Below are 15,125 nucleotides of genomic sequence, written 5' to 3'. Positions count from 1 at the left end.
TATTCAGCTCAATAAGAAACGCTTTAAACTTGAAGATTATGGCTAAGGGACATAGAAGTGTGGTATCGAAGTAAGAAATATGTCATAATAAAAGAAATAACATTTTATGAAAAAAATAACGGGCTAACATGACGTTTCAACGATTCGTAATTCGCTCTCACAGTCGTAATTCGCTCCCCAATTATCATTCACGATCCAATTACCCTTCGAATTACGCAATTCGCCAAAACAAAATTTTGAGAGCGAATTACCTCATTTGTTGGTAATTCAGATCGAATTACCATGCTAATGACAACGAATCGGTGCCTTCTCTAATATTAATCGGAACTATGTCGAATTTTTCACCGGCCTGGTCCCATTTTCTGGCACATTTTCTACTTGCTGGAAAATTAATTAATAAGATATTATCTATATAAATTAAAATCTTTGATGATAACTTAAACTTTTGCTACATCTTCGATATTTGCAGTACACAAAAATAATAATAAATAGCGAAGAACAAGAACAAGAAGTAGAGCTGCCAAACGAGTTACTAATGTGTGTCGTGGAGAGCGAATTACGAATCGTGGAAACATCTTATAAGAGGAAATTTCCCTATTCGTAGAATCTAGTAATTACATGCACGCGCCATTCTGTGTTGCCTTGTCTACAAGCCTATCTTGTGTATCACGACCAGTAGCAGTCTGCTTGTATTTGCACTTAACAAGCACGCAGACACACTACTAAGAAATCTAAATGCCAGCGATTTGTAATTTTAAAGCCGCCAAGCGGCCCACACCCATATTCCTGGTCTTCGCCTACAGCATCATTTACCTTGCCTTACTTTGGCTCATCTACAGCCTTATAATTTCTTAAACCCCGCCTGTTCGCTCATCTAACTAATTTATGCCTCAGTGCTGTTGGTAACTGCTACATACTACGATTCGCCTTGTTGTTGTTGCGATTGCTACGTACGACAGCTGCAATTTTTCACCTGGGTAATTTTCCAAGATGAGCTATGGAGTATATATACATATAAGTGTGTGTGTCTCGCTCGCTTCTCCCGCGCTTTCATGTCAGCCACAGCTTCAGTCACTTCAATTTCTCATCAGATTTTTTCTTCGCTGCCTTCGGCTTTAAAGCAACCCAACTGCCGGCTTATAACACTTTTAATTTGCCTTTTCTTTTTACCACGTTTATGTGCTATGTTTTTGAATTACACAAATTGCCCCACTGTGTTCGGCGTCATTACGCGAGAGTGAACGTAGAAAATTAAGCATTTTAATGGCAATATAGCTGCATAGCTACCGCCTCGTAACGCGCTCTGCTATAGGCTAAAAGAAAAAAGCGAAGAAGTAGATGAGGGAAGAACGTACGGAAGGAAGTTTCAAGTAACAGCAGGTAAACTTATGCAATACGAGTGCGCTGCGAAAAACAAAGTTACATCCAGCAAAAAACTAACTGTTAAGCCATAATGAGAAAAGGGCCATTGCCGCGGCGTGGGCTGAAGCATCTGGAAAAAACGTAGGCAGCAAGGCGCAAAAATTGCAGAAAAAACGCACGTGGAAGAGAATAAAGCAAGTGCACTGAGCGTGCAACACTCGCAGGTAATTAGTGTGGCGGCGGCTGCTGCTGCTGCTACCGCCATGCCACTTTGCGTGCATTCAGCTCACTTTACAGTCGAATATATGGTGGTGGCGTAATGAACAAAAAAGTGCCGCCTCACTTTGCAAAATTTGCCCTTAAGACCCGGCGCAGTAGCGGTAGGGCCAAAGCGCAGCGCCTACGTCAACATAGCATGCAACTTTGTTGAAGCAAAGTGATGGACGGAGAGAGTAAAAACAAAATTTGTATGAAATATCTGGCATTCTAGCGCGTGTTTTTTTTGCTGCTCGCTATAAATGGGTGTGGCAGACTGGCATTTTGTGGCAACACTTGACAGGCGAATGTGTTTCCCTTACTTTGGAAATATTTTTTTCTCCCTTCTTTGTTGGTAACTGGTATGGCGATTGAGGCGCTATAAAATTGTGTTGTTACTATTTTTTAACACCACTTTTTTTAATTTTTTTCCACCGTTCTACATTAGCGCTCATAGCTTATATTTATGTGCGGCATTAAAATTATTTCTTCCTTCTGAGTAGCTAAAAAAATGGTTTTTAATTTTTGCATTCGCTTTGTTTTATTAATTGCACGCCTCCGAATAACTATGCAACAAAAATGTTAAAATGTACATTGTGTGAGTATAAGGGCTCTGGGAGCAGACTAAGTGTACCCAAGGTGTTGGGATCAAAGCGAAAGGGCATTTGTGTGATGAATTTATTAAAAAAAAAGTGCGTCAAAAATTAGAGGGGATAAAAATGCTTTAAGGCGAAGAAATTTAAAATCAAAATTAATTTAACTAATAGTGTTAAAAGTGAAAAATAAATAAAAGAAAGAACTCTGCTGCTTAGGATTCTTTGGTATGAGTAGTCAAAAATGTTGGACATCTAAAATGGGAGTTGAGTGAAGCCAAAATACTAAGCTTTCAGTTTGCTTAAGGCGTACCATATGCCGCATAGTATCGAAATGTGTACCTACTCAAAGTTATTTTAGTCTTTTGAACTTTTTTTCTTTCGTGTTTAGTTATTAACAAGGTAACTAGTATTACTTTTGACTTATGCAAATAGTTTGTTCCTAAGTAAATGGAGCAAAATATGTGCAATATAAAGCATAAAAAAGCCCTTGAGCACTTGCACCGCTGAAAAATTCGATTGAACTCTTTGATTGGGTGCTTTTATTCTACTGATTATTTGGTCGGTTCATCGGAAACAAATTTGCTAGTTTTTTATATACTTTTAAAGCATAGGCTACAATTTCCCTTGTTCCCATTTCGCAAATCCGTTCTCACCTTGATTTCAATCCAGTATTTAGCCATTGGGTAGTCTAACATTCTAACAAATGAGTACGTTTTACATATTAAGTTTTCCCGCTTCCCCTACAACTATTCTCACATAATTTTCTTAAGAAGAAAGGCAAAACACTTTGCCTTGCCGCGCGTTTTAAGATTGTTGTCAGTTTAACTATGAAACAAATATTGTCCTAATCTTGTAGAAAACTGTTCCCATACCTTTTTTTTTACATTATCAATTTTCCGAACCAAATATACACATTTTTGAAGCTGTTTTTAATTATGCGGCTATTAGTGCTGTTTTCAACTACCTATCCAGTTAAATTTTACAACAGATTGCAAGAAATGGTATCGAAATTTCAGCTTACATACTTACATACACTTCTGCCTTATCCTTCATTTCTTTCTCTCTAACTAAGAATACAAAAAGATAATCGTCAACTTGCCGTTCGAATTTAAATGAGTCCAAACAACAACAACCATAAAAACTTGAATTTTTAACAGGTTTTCCATATAAAGTTATTCTCCAGCTTCTTTAAACGTGCGCCAGCTGTGACAAGTAATCACGGCTAACGTTGTCATTCACAAACACTAAGGCAATATACAAAATACTTTGGGAAGTGTGTGAACAGCACAACGAACAAAATACTAAACAACACCTGTAGGCTGTATTTGGAAGAACAAAATAAAAATAAAAAACAAAAAACCCTCAAATTTCGAAAAGTACTACCACTCACTCTTCACTCCCAGCTCCATCGCCTCAACCATTGTTTTCTGTGGCACCATTTTCCACAAACTTCAGCAAGTTTTCTAGTTTAATTTATGCTATTGTCTGTATTTGTTGACTTTTATTATTTTTCTTTTGTCTCTCACTCACTCCCTCTCTCTCGTGTGTTGCTGTTACTGCTTTTATTATTGTTGCACAAGCTGTGTAGAATACACGAATTCGCGCCTCCTCCTCCTACTCCTCTCACACGTACTCACACATAAGCTCGCTCATATATTTGTCATCAACGAAATACTTGTGAAGTCTTATATGCTATGGTAGCCAGCTCTAATTCACTGCTCTTCTCTCTGTTCCGAAAAATCAAACCAGCTTCGCTTGTTGTTATAGTGTGCATCGAGTACGACCATTCTGTGGCACCAGGTGTACACAATAGCGCGTTGATGGTGTCGGTGATTGTATTTTGCTTTTCGGTAAATCTATGCTCTGGCACATCTAAGCGCACGAAATTGCTTCTAGGCAGCTGTTAACTGTTGGTGTGTATGTGTGCGTGAATGCATTTAAAGTGCGGTGTCCTGGAAAATTTCTATACAACTTTTGATTTTTATTTTACTCTCTACTATACAAGCAACTTTTGCTGTGCATATTTTTTTTTTGTTCTGATTTTACTTCTGTTGCTGTTTTGTCCCTTTTTTATTCACACTTGTCGCCTGATTGTTGTCATTGCCATAAATGCCGCTTCCTCTGTTTTCCGTTAAGCTTTTGTTACTTGATATTCTATTTGCTTGTTTTGGTTTCTCGCTCCTTACCAATGGCATATTCATGTGCTCGCTGCGCTGCTTAACTGGGAACAGTCTGATTTTATTGTGCGCAGATAACTCATACATCTATGACTATAACTCATAAATATTGTAAATGTTTGTTGTTCAAATTATAGCCATAGCTCTTTTTCTATGTGAAGATGAGTTCAATTTTATCGAAATGTCGCCTGTAGCAAAAGGGAGCATTGAGCAACTGTTTTGTTATTGATGACCGTATGTGGTGCATTAGAAATTGGTTAGCGGAAAGCGTTGCAGTTTATTTTTATTTGTTTGTTTAAAAGAAAATGTAAGGTAATATTTTTTATCCCACCTAGCCGAGTTCACATTATGTATCTATTTAACAGTTTAACAGTGACCAAATACCGCATAATTGAAAAAAAATCGATTTTTTAGTTACACAAGCCTCAGTTATGCTGTTCTCACTTAATAAAAAAATATACTACCCAATTTTTTTTTGCAAATTTAACTGCAAAGGTTTTGTGACCCAAAAACTCAAATTTTTACGCGAATGAGTGTAGGAACAGTTAAAACAAAACTGTTCCAATTACCGTATTTGCATTGCTAATTGTTGTAGAATTATTAGAAATGTTTGAAATAATTTAAGACAAACAAAATTTTAACTTCAAAAGAAACTGTTCTCATATGCATACTTTCTGGTTTTTTACTACATAAGTAATAAAATATCACAGCAAAAAAGGAGCACATTTTCAAAGGGCATCCACGAATAAGTGTTCCCATCTACATACTCTCCGGCCGCTGCAAGAAATTCAAAAATTCTTGTAATCGAGTGAGGTTAGAACAAGTTTGCATTTGTTTTTCCCCCTTCATACTCGCTTCTGAACCATTATAATTTTTTTAATCTTTTTTTAAATTTGTTCCTATTTGTTTAACTTATACGTAATATAAGTATACAATATGAATATAATTGGAGCTCAGAGTTATACTGTAAGCACATGAATAGGAATATTTTTAGTAGGCCTTTATCATTTAGAATCTATTCTCCGTTCCTAAAAAACTACATTTTGTATAAACATTTGAAGAAGCGCAAGGTAATACTTAAACAAATATCACAGAATTTCTTTTCAAATGTTTACGCCTCTGTATCTTCTTTAATATAACGAGTTAGCAGGATATCAAAAATTTTAATTTTTTTCTAAAAGGCTTTTCGTGGCAGAAAAAACATTGCCCATAACTAACGGATTGTGGTAGATTACAAATTTTGCTTTCATTTTGCACGGCCTCACAATTTCTAGGGTGAATAGATATGAATAGATGTTTAAAACTAATTTAGTATTTTATTAGCCTGATACAACTGTTCTCAACCCACAAAAAGACTGCTATGGCTCGTGTGAAGCTGCTCCCTTTCATTTTGTGTATAAAACCCGCAGATTTTATAATTTTTGAATTCGGAAAAACTGATCTCAATTCAAAAAAAAACTATTCCCATACTATTTTTTATTTTTTTCTTGAGCGCCTCTAAAACCAACAATGCTTTTTATGAAAAAGAACATTTTAAGTTGGAAAAACTCTTCCCATAAGAAACTTTTCGGATAAGTAAACTTGGAAAAAATTTTGTAACAGTTTTTCTATGGTAACTATACCCACTAGCTGCACTCGTTTCTCGCTTCGTAAACTTATGATCCTGACTTCATAGTATAAACTGTTGTTCTGAACAAAAATGTGAGTATTTGATGCTTCTAAACATGATTCCATGAATCTCAATCTAGTGCCACTGGCGCTAGATTACGCGAACCAAAAAACCAAGCACAAAATTTGCCCCACATACAAGAGCTCATCTCACCTAAGGCCGCAACTTGGCGTTTATTTTCGTCTTTGTGTTCCCATTCTCCGATTTTTTTTTCCCCCCGAAAACGTGGCAATGAAGAATAAAAGCAACAACGGACGGTATGGGGAGCGCATGTTGAAATTAATTTGAAATTTAAATTTTTTCCTACGCTTCACTGATTCAGTATTGTACACTTGTGTACTAGTGCTTATATAGTAGGTGCGCTGGTATACTCTCGGGCGCCTGCCACCACATACCTGCTCAATTTCTTTGGTCATGTGCATGGGTAACTCGACATATGTTCGGCATTATTTTGGTTGCATAATGAAGTGTAGTGAAATCTGTGAGCCGTGAGTCATCAGCCATGTAGCTGTGCGGTCGTTAGCGAAACGCCCATACACAAGAAGGCAAGCCCAATGACGCGAAACAAACTTTTAGGCGCTCAAGAGCATGGCAACATTTGTATGTGATTACGGGCGATTGATATATGTACGAAGGTCGATAGTACGATGGCCGGTATTTAAATTTATAGAATTGTTTTTTATTTCAAGCATATACAAGACTACACATTTTTGAATGCATAATTTTAGGCTTGTTCTCCGATTTAGTGTACAAATAAGTGCCTGAAAATTTTCTATTAAGAAGAAGATAATCAAGGCGCTTTATAATTTTAAATCTAAACGGTTTTTAAAGATTCTGCTGTTGCACACTGGTAATAGCTACGCTAGCTTTTCCTTGGCAAAAATTCTCTAACTGAAAAACAGTGGGGCCTGAAAGTGTACAACGTGAAAATGTAAAAAGTTCAATGTGCTTTTAGACAAATCTGGCAGTATGAGGCGCATGTATGTAAGTAGATATTGCATATTTTTGAGGCCCACCTGCTTTTCCTTTGGAGAAAAGTCATATACCTTGGTAAGCGCCTACAAATATGCCGAACATTTATCTCCGGGCAAACACTTTGTCACAAACTAATTTAATAAATCCCACAAATGAACAAAAAGCTTGCCTGTAACTGCTTTAAAAGGTTGAAAGATGCTTTGAAAATATAAAACCTTGGCCTTGGCGCCAGAAAATATGCTAAGTCATGTAGAAAGGGGCATGTGAAGCCACTTTAAGAAATGCAACAGACAAGTGCACTTCCTTGCATATACTTTACTTCTTCACACTTTTATAACACATCACATTTCATATGTTCGTGCGACTTAACTGCCAAAATCGTGCATGCGTTCATTCACCCAAATACGCTGGCTCGACGCGCCGGCTGCCAGTATTATTAATATTCTTATTTTTTTCGTGTATGTAGAGAGCATCACACACGAGACACAACCATCAATTTCAATTTTCCTCATGGTCTGATTTCAAATAAAATGACATGTGCAATTTTCGTTTTCTAATCTTGAATCTGGTAAACTAATTTTCGTAATACCTTGACAGTGAAATTGGCACGAATTTTCAACAGCAAGCATCAACACATACCCACATACCTATACAGCTGGCGCCGCCAATTTCTACCTGCTTCAGCGTCGCCATCATCGCACAATCAGATAAACATAATAACAATGTGTGTTGTCGACTTTGAGGCGTTCGAACCTAAAATCGAGTACTTGTAGTTGTGTGTGTGTATGTACTTGTGTAAAGGAAGTAGCAAAGAAAGTCTAATAATAATAATAATGATAATGATGGCACCAATGATATTCAGCCAGCAAAATGCCAATCTACCTGGCAAGTTAAAAGGTGCTGAACGTGACGGCGCCGATAATGATGCTGCGGCTGTTGCCAGTGTTCGCATATTCGGCACAGCTAAGGTGGCTTTTGTAATGATAATTATGTTCGCTACTATGCTGTGTAGCTGTAAAAGTTGTGGTAGCGAGTGGTAAAAGTTAAAGCCCAACCAATCTCACTTCCATCTATGTAGTATTCTGGACTCACACAGAAAAGCCTGTGATATATGCGCATTCCTGTTGTGCGACTCAATGTATGCTTCGCCAACAATTCAACTTCGCCTGATTGGTATTGCAATCACGTCTCACGAGGAATTGGTTTTTGGCTGGTTAAAGTAATTCATTCCGCTGTTTCAACAGCCAATCTGCCGCACACTAACATAACTGCTCTGTAAGTAGGTAAAAAAGCATCATATGTATGCGTGTAACTTAAAATTGATATGCTGCTACGTTGCATAGCCTTAGGCGTCTTCAAACTTACACATTTACATTTTTTCGCTTACATACATGTATATATGCGAATGTGTAAATGTGTGCATGTATGTATGTTTGCTAGTTGGCTTATAAATTGCGCCTTTGGCTGCGACTTGAATTACATATCCCAACCATAAAAATCAACACAAATCAACATTTACTGTAGGAAATTAAAGTGATTTATGCGTTCGAGATTAGCTCGATATTGGTGGTATAGAACGGCGAAAGTATTCGCTTTGTCGAAGGTAAGCGGATATCAGATTCGGCATGGGGGATCTCGGGCAGGTAAAAAGTCTTTAATAACTGCAGAGGTAGACAGTCAGGAAATATACCTCGTACGGATATAAAGATGAATAGTTTAATTGAGTAGAAGATAATATGGTAGTACTGGATTTACGGTACTACGCCCCGCTGCAGTGGTGGAAATGCTTGAAATTTGATTCTTACATATCTTCTACCATCGATTTTATTTTTAAAAATACTTTGAGCCACACTTAAAGCCATCAAGTGTACAAGCGCATAAAATATAAGGGGGTATCGTGAAGCTACTTTCACACTAAACCTCCTCCTCGTGGAACAGAACCTTTCACTCCCCATGTGCGCCCGCGTTCTCTCTTAAAATTCGCTATTAGGTCTGAGAGGCCTTTAACTATTCAAGCTCATGGCCTTGTTGGTTGCCAGGTCTAGCTGTATTTTTTACGTATTGGGCTCACCTCGGTAAGTACAATATTTAGGCAGTTTCTTGATAACTGGCGTGTTGTCGTGAGTTCATCTTTCATCCCAGAAGATGCCAATGGCGGTTATTTCTGTCAAACTCCAAGGTCTTTTGCAAAATTTGTAATTTCCGGGGTCACACAGTAAATCTGTAGATTATTCAAGTTCACCCTGCAACATTTCCTTATGAATTTATACCATACCATGATAATATCAATCAAATAAACATAGTAATATGACCACAACTTGCCCACTGGAACCGCACAGAAATTACAGACCAGAAACAGATGATTACCGATGTAAAGAAGAGTACTATACTTGGTTGATTTTCAACGCCCCCTTTATGTATCAGCAGAACATGCCACCTACACGAGTTGTGGGACTGCAAAGTGCTGCTAGTTCTGCTATAAAACACGTGCGACCTTTTGACGTATAATACGTCTTACGTTTCGCTATGGAGGCTATGCTGAAATATTGTAGTTGTAGTTTTTAGAGCTTCACGAAAACGCTTATTGCACGATAACTAATGAAGCGATTTCAAAGAAAAGTATGGCGTTTCAAACACAAAATTCAAAACCTATCGACAGATTCATTTTTGTAAGTAATCAATTCGGTTTCTGTCGTAAAATCGTAAAAAGAACGGTAAACATTAGCTTATTTTGGGGTCAATTTTGAGCCTTTAAAGTACTCCAGCAGCTTATGGTTTGCAGATATAACATTCATTTTCGGGATATAGATTCTTTGGAGCAACAGAAATATTATCGTGTACAAATTTTATATAAATTCAATAAATATTGAGCATTTGAAGGCAAAAAATTGTTGAAATTTGCAAATTTTTTTATTACCAAAATGCTCGAAACTCGCTCGAATGATTTTGTTTTTGTTTGCTTTAATCAAAACCTCAAGAGTTTTCCTTTCGTGTGGTGTATGGGAAGTATTGGTTGATATCATCTAAGTATGTGTATTTGATTTAAATATATGGGCATAAATGATTTTCCATACAAAATCACTTCGTCATCGTTTTGCAAACACGTGATGCGTTGGAAGTGAGGGAAGGAGACAAAAAGTATGTATGTGTGCGTAAGTACATATTTTGATTGCAGTTAATGTGGATCTGTTTCTATTTTTTAGTAATCTGTGTATGGCTACACATTTTATATATCATCGCTGGAATAATGAAATAGTGTAACATGAAAAGTATAGTTTTGAGAAAAACGAATTGGAAGTTTTTATAAACCATTACAAACCATACAAATACAATTTCGTTTTTCGGGAATAAATTAGTGAGCCAAAGAGATATTTAAGAAAACTAAAGATTTTTCTAATAGATTAAAGGATTGTCTATCCAATGGTGCAATTATCGGATAATAGTGTATGTGGCATTTACACTGTTTCTTTATTCGAGCGACGATATGTACATTAGACTGCATCACCAAAAAAAGTTGCGGTTTTTCCGCCGGGATTACAAAATTGATTATATTTTAAGACGTTCACCAAAATATTTGGGAAAAATATTAAGAGTTATGTGATCTGGACTGATTTGAGAATACCTCCAAAACTGGAGTTTTTTATGAATAAAAATAGTTTCGTAAAGAACTTTTTAAAAAAAGTCCCCTCAGATGACAAAACAGATTAAGCTTATAAAATCTGAATACAAATATTTAAAAATCTTTTAAACGGAATCGTAAGAATTAGATTTTTGATGCTATTTTTTTACTTTTTTCAAAGATTGATTTACGAAAAACTTGAAGTTATTATTAGCGGGCCAAAACTATTCTGATTTAGACTTATGGGATCTCAGTAGAAAGGTATTTTCACACTGTTTTTATTTCTGTCAAAAAAAAAAGTCATTCGTGTCCCAATTTTTTTTTTTTTTGAAGTAAAACTTCTTAGGCGGCGGTATCGCAAAAATGGAGAGTGAAATTTTTAAAACTGAAAACGTTACATGAGTGAGAAGGAAGATATAGGTAGTATAGACAAGGGGAAAAAATAAATAAAGCGACGCATGATGGGTACGAGTACCTACATATGTATATATGTATGTTTGAATGCACGTATGTATGTATACATATATATATAAATACATACATATGTATGTATGAACAAACTCATTGCGCATTTCAGCTCTGCCGCTACCAAGCAATATATGTACTGGGTGCCGCCGAATGAGCTATATGGTTTGAATTCTTTATAACAGTTTTTTTTTTACTCTATGCCAACGGGCGCCACGCCTGGAAATGACCTGCCAGCAGCGTTGCCGAATGCTTTTGCTCAAAAATCGTCTTTTTACCTTGAAAAAATCGTAATTTCGGCCAAAAAACCTCAAATTTTTGGTTATAATACTGGGAGGCGCCGAATGAGCTATATGGTTTGAATTCTTTTTAATAGTTTTCTTTGGGGATATTTGAAAGAAAGAGTGTACGTTAACAAACCAAGAACCATTCTCCAACTCCAAACCAACATTCGAAACGAAATCGTGGCCATTACACCCGAAATTCTGCGAAAAGTTATGGAAAATATGCTAAAAAGAGCACTTATGTGCGAAGCAGAAAATGGACATCACTTACAGGATATCATTTTTCAAAGCTAATTGCAAAAAATTCCCCAATAATATACTGTATTTAAAAAAAAAATTATAATCGCATAAATAACAAGTAAGAAAGTCTAAGTTCGGGCGGAGCCGAACATTAAATATCCGGCGCAAGTATTAAGTATATGTTTTTTCAGCCTTCCGAAACCTTCCGCTAGATGGTAAGCCGAGGTGTATCAATTTTGAGTAAATTAGCGTCCTTCAATTTCGAAATATTGAAGTTTAAAGCATTTCTTAAATTTACCGTTATATGAGAATCGGCCGTTATTTTAGTCCGATTTCAATAATTTTCAACGTTTTGCTTACACGTGGCAAGTACCGAGTTTGGTACAAATTGGTAGAACGGTTACCGATATACTTATATGTGATCATAAGTGGGCGGTGCCACGCCCATTTTCCAAAATTTTACCATAAACGTATTTCTTGGTAAAGAATTGTTGCAAGCATCAATTTTGAATAAATTAGCTTCAATATTTAATGATTTATCGAAGATTTTGTATTTCTCTAAATTACCGTTATATGGGACGTGGGCGTGGTTATTGTCCGATTTTAAAAAGTTTCGGCGGTTTTTTATGCTGTACCAAGGCCAACAACTGTGCCAAGTTTGGAAGAAATTGGTGCAGCGGTTACCAAGATATACACATGTAACCATAAGTGGGCGTGGCTACGCCCATTTTCCAAAAATTTTTATAATATTCTTATTTTTCGTCTAAAACTTATTATAAATATCAATTTTGAGTGAATAATCTCCAGTAGTTACTAAAATATCGCAGTTTTCGTATTTCTGAAAATTACCGTTATATGGGAAGTAGGCGTGGTTATTGAGCGATTTTAAAAATTTTCGTACATTTGGTATGTTATGCGAAGGCCAACAACTGTGCCAAGTTTGGAAGAAATTGGTGCAGCGGTTACCAAGATATGCACATGTAACCATAAGTGGGCGTGGCTACGCCCATTTTCCAAAAATTTATAATATTCTTATTTTTCGTCCAAAAATTATTGTAAATATCAATTTTGAGTGAATTATCTTCAGTAGTTACTAAAATAGCGCAGTTTTCGTATTTCTGGAAATTACCGTTATATGGGAAGTGGGCGTTGTTAAAGTCCTTGGATTAAGGGAAACCTACATACCAAATTTCGTTGAGATATCTCAATTTTTGCTCGAGTTATCGTGTACACGGACAGACGGACAGACGGACAGGCGGACGGACAGACAGACATGGCTTAATCGATTTCTTTTTTCATCCTGATCATTTATGTATACATTTGTCTATATCTATCTCGATTCGTTTTGGCTGTTACAAACAACCGTTATGTGAACAAAATTAATATACCCTTGTGCACAAGTGCGCCCGGGTATAAAAAAGTTATAAACCATTTAAACCATATAGCTCATTCGGCGCCACCCTGTATAAATGATGCAAGCGTTCTTCGCGTAACTACATCCATTCGTACATATGTACATATGTTTGTATGGATATATTTATGATGAAGCAAACGGGCTTCGTTTTCATCTATGTACATATGTTTGAATGGTTGTATATATATTATATATATTTGTATGTATGTACATATATTTGCGTATGTACATATGTTTGTGTACATGTATATATGCACATATGAGTAGTCCACTGTATGTGTACCATATGTAGTACAAACGAAAACAAATCTAATAAGCTGCTCGTTGATATAAATGTGAACTGTACTGATTGTCAAAAAGTATATGTTTGTTGTACATTTGTTCATGTTGGCATTGTGCGTGCAATTTTCTAGAGTAGTTTTTGTGCTATCGCTATCTCGTTGTATTAACTCGTCCTTCATTGGTATACTCTGATGAACAGATGTGAGGATGATAGCAAGTCCAACTTATATAAGGTAGTGTTACAGGAGTAGTTGAAATTTTCTTCCGATGTTTCTTAAAGAAAGCCATAAACGTAGCGACCGTTGGTTCAACTTGGGGTTATTTTGCTCTAGATTGCACCGTTTGTGGGCCTGTTGAATGAATTTATGTCTTGGTTGTATGAAAGATCAAAAAATTTGGATTTTCAGGCGAGTTGTACAACTTATCGCTACATTAATGGACATGTTGTACAAACTCATTTAATTAAATGTAAGCCGAAACTATGAAATTGTAAAAATGAGATTTTACAATGAGACTGCTCGCAAAATTGCAATGTTTGTGGACAAAACATCCACCTTGATTGCGGATTGATTTGAACCAACGTTTTCGGCTTGCATTATGCCAAAAGGATGTGTTTGTTGTAATTCATTCTGTCATTTACTACCATTATGCGTAGGCCAATTCATGAAATCATTTCATGCGTTTGAGTAGAAACTGAATGAATGAACACCATTTCATGATTACAATTAACGCGAAATAGAGTTTATGCACTTAGTTTTTACTCAGATCGATGAAATGATTTCGTGAATTGGACTACGCTTACACGTGATACTTATGCTTTTAATTTATAAGGTAATTTTATGTTTTTATACTCTTGCTACCACATGAATATATGAATTCGTGATAAGAATAAATGCCGAACAAAGGAATTTGTCTTCTTTCAACTTAAATAAATGCATTTTGCAAACAAACGTGCGTACGTTACTTAGTGCCTTGGTAATGGCGAATTCGTAAGGATCTATTGATTGCATTATAAACATTTTCATTTACATATTTGTTAAACATACAATTACTTCCATTACAACCCGGTGCTATGGATGCTAGAAGCCCGAATTCATATAATGTGGTGTTACCGGAAAATGAATAAATAAATAACATATATGTATATCAGAAAATGAATAAGATTAAATGAAATTATTGTTTGATTTCTAACCAAACCTATGTATGTAACTCAATCGCCTAATGGTTTGCCGAACCGTAAACATATGTTTACACATCCAATTTCGTGAGTAGGTACCTGGTACTCACACCTTTTTTAAGAAGTTTCACTTCTATCATGTGTACGGTGTTACACACGCATTTTTTTCAAATACCAACACATCATAATTCAACTTTGAATGACGTTCGTTCATCCTACCTTTGTCTTTCATCGTTTGAATGAGCTTATTAGCAAAGAAATAAAAAGGGTGAGAAAATACCTTTCCACCGACACCTCTTAAGTCTAAAACAGAAGAGTTTAGGCTCAGTTATTCAAGTTTTTCTTATACCAATCTTTGAAAAAGGTTAAAAAACAGCATAAAAAATCTCATCATTACGATTCCGTTAAAATTTGTTTTTAATTTTTTTTAAATATTTTTATGCAAATTTTTTGAGCTTAAACCGTTTTGTCATTTGAGGGGATTTTTTGTCATTTGGAGGTATTTTGAAATTGGTCCAGCTCACTTAAATCTTAATATTTTTTTTTTAAATATTTTATTTATTTTTATTTATTTATTTAACAATCAGTCTATGAAAGCATAATTTCTTAC

This window comes from Rhagoletis pomonella, unplaced genomic scaffold (assembly GCF_013731165.1).
Source record: "Rhagoletis pomonella isolate Grant_MI unplaced genomic scaffold, Rhpom_1.0 Rhpom_scaffold_00005, whole genome shotgun sequence".
Taxonomy (NCBI): Eukaryota; Metazoa; Arthropoda; class Insecta; order Diptera; family Tephritidae; genus Rhagoletis; species Rhagoletis pomonella.
The sequence above is the reverse complement of the archived record's forward strand: the minus strand, read 5'-3'. Positions refer to the sequence as shown.